The sequence below is a fragment of the Nicotiana sylvestris genome, chromosome 5 (assembly GCF_000393655.2).
Source record: "Nicotiana sylvestris chromosome 5, ASM39365v2, whole genome shotgun sequence".
Lineage (NCBI taxonomy): Eukaryota > Viridiplantae > Streptophyta > Magnoliopsida > Solanales > Solanaceae > Nicotiana > Nicotiana sylvestris.
The window spans coordinates 56,213,258-56,220,930 of NC_091061.1; the positions used below are offsets into that span (position 1 = coordinate 56,213,258).

At 37.2% G+C, this 7,673-nt stretch overlaps 1 pseudogene; it reads left to right on the plus strand.

The window, feature by feature from the left end:
• The first annotated feature begins 237 nt into the window (after window positions 1–237).
• LOC104213484 (20 kDa chaperonin, chloroplastic-like) lies at window positions 238–2,696 on the plus strand (annotated as a pseudogene).
• Window positions 2,697–7,673: the final 4,977 nt, after the last annotated feature.

Below are 7,673 nucleotides of genomic sequence, written 5' to 3' on the forward strand. Positions count from 1 at the left end.
TAAATAACATCGTCTACAAAGAAATGTTCGGTAAGATACCATCACATTAAATACTTTTAAATTATAATACATAATTATTTTAACTAATATGACTAAATTGATTATTTATGTAAATTCTGATGATGTCCTTTCATTTTAAATTCAAGTATTATGCTAATGTAATAATATTTTTCGATTTAAATGTTTAATCCACCGTGTGCCATTATTTATGTTCATATAGATACTCTTGAAGAAGTTCTAGAATCATCTTATCTTTGCACAAAACCCCCTCTCAAATCCCCTCTAGGAATTTCTAGGGTTTCGTTATCCACAATCTCCTCCATTTTCTACAACCTCACCACACATCTCAGTCCTCACTCACTCCTCAGTCCCTCGTAGAAGATCTTTTTCTTCATTGCCATCACTCCTAATTCCTTCCTATCGCAGGCACTCCCTCCATTTTCATCCATTCAAATTCTTGATTTCTCCTTACTTTACTCTTTCGCTTCTGGTTGCTCAGCAAATAAAATTTGTTTCAATTCAGCCCAGAAAGGAATGGCAACAGCTCAGCTAACTGCATCATCCATTTCTGTCTAGGGTTTTGCATCCTTTGAAGGGCTTAGGTCCACAACTACTGTAAATGTCGCATCTCTAAAGCAGAATAGCAGGTCCTTTCGTGGACTTATTATCAAGGCTGCTACTGTTGTAGCCCCCAAAGTATTTAAACTTCCTTTCTTCTCTTGAATTATATTCTTTTACTTTGTTTATTCTGATAGTATTCTATGTACTAGAGTTGATGCATCTATTTTTTTTCCAATCGGATAGTGATTTCTTATTAATAGTAATATTTACTTACTTAAAATTACCTTAAAAAAAAATAAATCACTTTATTTTATTTATTTTTTATAATTGAGAATAGGGTTCAAGTTAGTTGAATGAATGTTTACACATAATTAACTTTTTACCTGCCACATGATTGTGTACACATTCTACACCGTGAGTGCATAGAACTTTAACTCCTTGGATAAGTAATGGTGTCATATAAAAGTGCAGCAGAATAGCCAGGCGGATTTATTGGATCTTCCACTGCTCTCCAAATTGCTTTCTGAGTTACCATTCAAATTTAAAGTCCATGTTGCTGAACATTTGTTGCTGTCAACATGAATGTCAATTATGTTATTTATTCTCAATAAATATAAAAATCATCCTTAAAGATTGATTATTGGGGTTGCTGACAAGGTGTGCTGACATTTGTGTCTACCAATAAAAGGTTGACTCTTTAGCCTACCGTTGCAAAGTACTTAGTGCTTTCAACTAAATGCTCTGTTTGACAAAGTGTGTCTGGTGTGCCGGGTAAAGTTGTGTGACATGTTTGTAATTTGGGTGATTGACTATTGGGTGTGTTTTGTGCTTTCTGGTCTTTGTGGAAATATGAGGAAAGAACTGTGCTTTCTTTGCTAATTTAGATGTCTGTTGCCCGAATTGATAGTCGTTGTCTTGAATGAACATATTTGAAGTCCAAAGATAGATTTCATTTGGCATTAGGTTTGATCAGCTAGTGCATTCTTGATTTTCCCCCCATTTTACTATGTTTACCCTTTATCCATATCAAATGTAGACGGATCTCATCTTAAATTGGGTGTTTGTTTCTCTGCGCAGTTATCGTACTATCATATCCATCGTTCATTGTGTTAGGGAAACTTTAATTCTCTTAGTTGCAAGTAGTAATTATATCAAGGCATTTATTAGTTACCTGGATGTAGTCATTTAAGTTATTCCGATGGTCATATTAAGGATTTTAATTCTGGATCTTGCTGACATGCTGCTGTTCTTGCAGTACACTTCTCTTAAGCCTTTGGGTGATAGAGTTTTGGTGAAGATTAAGACTGTAGAGGAAAAGACCGTAGGTGGTATTCTACTTCCAACAACAGCACAGTCGAAACCTCAAGGAGGTGAGGTTGTTGCTGTTGGGGAGGGTCGTTCTGTTGGCAAGAATCAGGTGGACATTAGTGTGAAGGTAAAAATCATGATTGAGTAATATGCTCAATGTTGGCTTTTATCCATGATTGACAGTTTTCTCAAGCGATCTTACTATGTGTAGACTGGCACCCAAGTTGTTTACTCAAAATATGCGGGAACAGAGGTGGAGTTCAATGGATCAAATCACCTCATCTTGAAGGAGGACGACATTGTTGGTATTCTCGAGACAGATGAAATCAAGGATCTGCAGCCCTTGAATGACAGAGTTCTAATAAAGGTTAGTCCTCATGCTCTTTCTATGGAGATTTTACTTCAAGTCTTCAAGCATTCTCATTTCCTGCAGCCTTTAGATGATGTAAGATTGCTAACTATGTGAGGAAGGGAACCGGAAACCACTATCAGTATCCACAGGAAATACAGTTCTATACTCCAAATATGATGTGGCAATGAATTCAAAGGTGCTGATGGTTCTGAGTACATTGCATTGAGGGCATCTGATGTAATGGCTGTGCTTTCATAGATAGATTGAGCCATTCATTCCAATACCAAAAGCTCCAATGGACGTTCTGGGCGCGGGAGAAAGTTACCTTCACATTGTGGAGTAGAATTTTTGCAAGTTAGTGTCAAGTGTTTTATCAAAAAATGATTAGTGCCAAATGTAGTATATAATTTTTGAACTACATTCTGCAACCAAGTGATGCAGTGTTCAAATCTAAGTATAAGTGGCCTTTTCTTCCCCTCTTCTTTTATTCAGGGTTGAAACCCTACTTACTAAGGGAAAAAAAGAGCACATTTTTTATATATATATATTTTAGTTTGCAGATATTCCCATGGAAGAATCAAGACAATTGCCAAAAAGGGAAATTGATTTCTGTCCGTAAATCAAATTTTCATACATTAGAATTTTTCTGATCATCAGTCGTGAGGGATGGCAAACGGGCGGATCAGGTTGGATATGGGCGGGTCGGAAATGGATAATGCAAAAGCGGATAAGTTATCCGAACTGGATTTATATTTAATACGGATAAAAAACGGGTTAATCGATGAATATTCATATTATTTATGACTTCTTGAATATAATCACTTTTGGACGAATTTTTAGTCTCACACTTGAGGAACCTTCAATTTGAGACTTTACAAATGTAAAAGTTAAACCCATTAGTTATTCGTTGGTTATTTATTTTTTAAATAAATAATATGTTTCTTATTTATATTTGACCAATTTTTTTTAAAAAATTATTTTTAACCCATTTTTTTAATGAATAATATGCGTAGATAACTGTTTAACCATTTTAGCATCACTAGTCGTGACAAGTAAAAAATATAATTAAGACATCATGGAAGGTTTCGGTGATCAATAAATTTTCTTTGGATCTTATATCTTGACAAACGGCGACAGAAGTTCATTGAGGGCAAATTATTTGTTTGTTGTTTTACACGAAATCAAGCAATTTAATTTTAAGAGTTTGCAGACCTTTTATCCAAGTTACTGGCATCTTCTTGAGCAGGTCCTTGGTAATAGCCGAGGGCGGAGCTACATCGTTGGTTGTGGATTCGGCCGAATTCAATAACTTTTGTTCAAACCTTGTATTTGTATTAAAAAATACAATGAATTTATATAAATTATTAATTTGAAACCCAATAACTTAAAAGGATTATAATCTCGAACTCATAAGGTCCAAATCCTAGCTCTGCCTCTAATAGTAGCAGGGGCGAGAGCGGAAATCTTTTATGGAATAATTGTCACTTACTTTAAAGGTTACGTAACTAGGTAAAATGTACGAATCACTTCTTAAATATCGACAGAAATTCTCTTGCTTGCATAAACCTGTACATGTTTTCCTGAGTTTCACTGTGATCCTGTTGTGCGGTCGTGCCAGCCTTACTAAAGGATTGATACATATTTGATCTAAATAATATACTTGCGTGAACTGCTTTTCTACCTCATCCCATAGAAACAGTGAGATTTACTTCGATTAAGTAAATACTCCAGAAAGGAGCAATAGAACTAAGCTACTATTTACTGTGAAAATGGTAATAACAATTAAATTTAATTATGGGACTCTAAAAATACGTGATCTTATTTATATGCTAGTTGTTAAGCAGTTGATGCTATATATGTGAGACTTAGAAACGAAATGAGAGTTAAGGATAAGGTGATAACCGAACCGATAAGTTAACAATCGGGGCCTCGAACTCGTCGATTCGGGGGCCTCGAGGTCGATTCCGGAGCTCGGCTGTGAACTATCGAGGTGGACGAAGTATGGCTAACAGTTATAATAAAATGAACGAAGGCTTTTTATGGCCGATGAACAATAATAAAGATAATAAATGGAAGCAGTAATATCAAGAGAATGTGTTAGAGAGCAAATAGAATGTTCTTGTATATTTCGTGTGGAGTAGCTGAAGCAACAGGGGTTTACAAAATGACAAGGACCCCTTTTATATAAGAGGGGAGTCCCAACATAGTACAGAAATGCATTAATTACAAAGATATGTGGATGAGACAGCTAAATGACGCCCTGATTTGGGTTTGGAGTAATCCACTAGGCTCTGTCAGTCCTAGCCGTGTGCCTTGGGAACTCCCCATTTCTACCATTACCATGATCTTTACTGCCCCGAGGTCGAGTGTCGACGACCCTCGAGGGAGGATACTCGGCCGTAGCCCCGAGTCTTCGAGGTGATCTTCCGAAGTGCCTTAATGGCGAGAAATTGGACGCTCCGATTTCACGGTATACAGATAATCCCCGCGATAGGAAACAATTTTGAGCTTCTATTCCGAGGGCATCATCACTGTGACATCAGCCTATCACAGCATTAAATGCTGTCACACCTCCTTTTTACCACCCCCGAAAGGGGTATAAGGAAGTTTTTTTCCAATTTAAGTGACAACGAGATTATTTTATTTAAAATCAGAGTCGCCATTTGGTATAATTTATGGTGTCCCAAGTCACCGGTTTTAAATCCCGAATCGAGGAAAGATTGACTCTGTTTTACAGTCCGCGAACACAGAAATCCGGATAAGGAATTCTGTTAACCCGGTAGAAGGTGTTGGGCGTTCCCGGGTTTCGTGGTTCTAGCACAGTCGCTCAACTGTTATTACTGGCCTATTTATTTGATTTTAAAACATCTTTGAAACCTATGTGCATTTTTATTCCTTTTAAACCACTTTTAATAAACCGATCGTTGTACAACTACTTATTTGATTACACGTTGCGAATCATGTCAAGGGAACCGTACCCACGATCCACAACATGTTTATTTTATTAACAAGATTAAATTGTTGCCGGGTCACATAAATGTACTCCCATGATTTTTAGAAATTAAGTGTCACGACCACGTCACGGGAATCGTACCCGTGGCTATGACAATTATTTAATTAACGCACCTAGAGCAAACTACGAAAGTTCAAGGCATTTTTTACACTAGTTAAGATAATTAATACGAGGGCCATAGATTATATGATTCAAATGTATGAATGGCACGCCTCAAAACTATTCAACTAAATGAACTATGAATATTCATATTTAAAACTAATTAGGTATCACAACCACGCCACGAGAACCGTACCCGTAGTTGTAATGGTTTTACTACGCGCCAAAAGCAAGCTATGATATTTATGAACATTAACGGCCTAATTATGTTACTAACGAGTGATTAAGTAAAAGCAAGAGTAAAAAGTAAAAAAGAATCAAGTAGGAAAAATTCAAAGCACACTCAGTTTCTATTAATTTTTATTTCATGTATCTAAACCAAACTCAACTCCTAAATAAATGAGCAAATTAACACTAAATGATCAAAGTCTTTACCCCAAACCCACGACCCAGTTCTTAAATTTCTTATCACTAATTTATCATACTCCAATTCCTTATCAACCAACAAACAAGAATTATCACCCAATCATTCCAAACTAGATGACGAGATTCAAGCGTCAAAATACTCAACAACAAATATCGTATTCAACACATGTAATTTTAGATTCATATTATTAAATCAAGCGATAAACTAGAAGAAACGAGAGGTAAATAGCGAGATAAACATGACTAGACCAATTTATTTCAACCAAGCCATGGATGGACATGTAAGAGCAGTAAAATCAGAAAAGAGAATTTATAAGAATTGACCTCACTGTCAAAATCCTTTAAAGCTGATTAACGAAGACAAAACCCAACAACGAAACGCGATCGTGACTTCGAACGGCGACCTCGACAGAACTTCGCCGAACTTTAACCGGACTGCCTCGCTTTTCCTCCATCTATCTCTCAGTCTGTTTCAATGACCTCTTGTTGCTGCTCTATCCATGTGTGTGTGTGGTCGTGGAAGGCTGTTGAAGGAGGTCGTTGATGTTATGGGTTGTTTTCCGGCGAGCTTGGTTGAGTCGCTGGTGTGAGGAGGAGGACGGGTGGAGATTGTTTTGGTTGTTGAAGGTTCAGAGTCGATGGTTGTTGTGTGTTCGATGTGGGGGTGGTCTTTTGTGTGAGGGTGACGACGGCTCTCTAGGTTATGGGTGTGTGTATGGAGATGGAGATGAGATCTTGGAGATTTTTTGTGAAGACGAAGCTCCAATCTGATTTGGGGGGGGGGTCTCGCTTTGTGTTCTAGCGGCTAGAATCGTTGGTGGAAAAGGGGCTGGGGTGTGACGTTGCTCCTCTTCTGAAGAAGAAGAAGCTGTGAGGGTTCCTGGGACTTTCACGGGGAAGAAGACGTTCAAAGGGTGGGTGGGTGGGGGTTATGATTGCGGCGCCTGCCACTTTTTGGTGTTCATTTTTTTGGGATTTAGATTTTGTCCCCTCTCATGGAAACGGCTGATTGTCCTAGAGATATTAGAGTCTAATTGTTTTATAGGGTTTTTTTTAGGTTAGGGGGTATGGGCCTAGGAATTATGGGCTAGGTCCAAAATTAGGCCTAAAAATGACTTATTTGAGCCCAAATTTTATTCTTTCCCCGCAATGAGAATAAAAATACGACCTCATTTACTAATTAATCCTACTTATGTAAAATAACTATTAAAATAAGATTGACCGTTAAAACAAAATTATTTTTGGTATTTTTCAAGATTAAAATGACTACAAAATATTAATGAAACTATATTTTTGTAATTTTCATTTTCTTGTAATAAAATAAAGTAAAAGAGTCAAAATTAGTTGAAATAGCGATATTAGGCCTAAATTAAATATTTACATGCTAAAATATAAAAACTCTTGGTGAGGGTCAAAAATCACATGTCTACAGTTGCCCATCTTTGACTGGAAATACGAAGTATTTTCAGACAAAAAATGACTAGATAGGTTTTTTGACCCGACCTTTATTTAAAAAGACCAAATGCTAAAAGAAAGGAGAGTGTGACCGAGCCCTGGTATCTGAGATGCCTACATATCCTTGGCTATAAAGGAATCAGGCCACGTGTAGTTCCGAAGTGAGTGAGATGATGGAGTATACCGAGGTGGAGAGCCGATTGAGGTGCCGTTCTGTCGAGGTTCCGGTCCGCGGTCCTGTTATTATATCAAAAATCAAAAAATGAAAAAGACTAGCTAAGCCTATCAACTACGAGTTACAAGATTCCTATCTATAAGTCTTCTGAAACTTGATCTTGAGTCTTGAATGGTTCTTCATGCAGATATTAGATTTGAACCTTGGCGCTTGTTAACTGCAGGTGCTAGCTTGTTCCTCTTTAGCTTTTTGGATCAAAACCGGACATACCATGCTTGTGACTT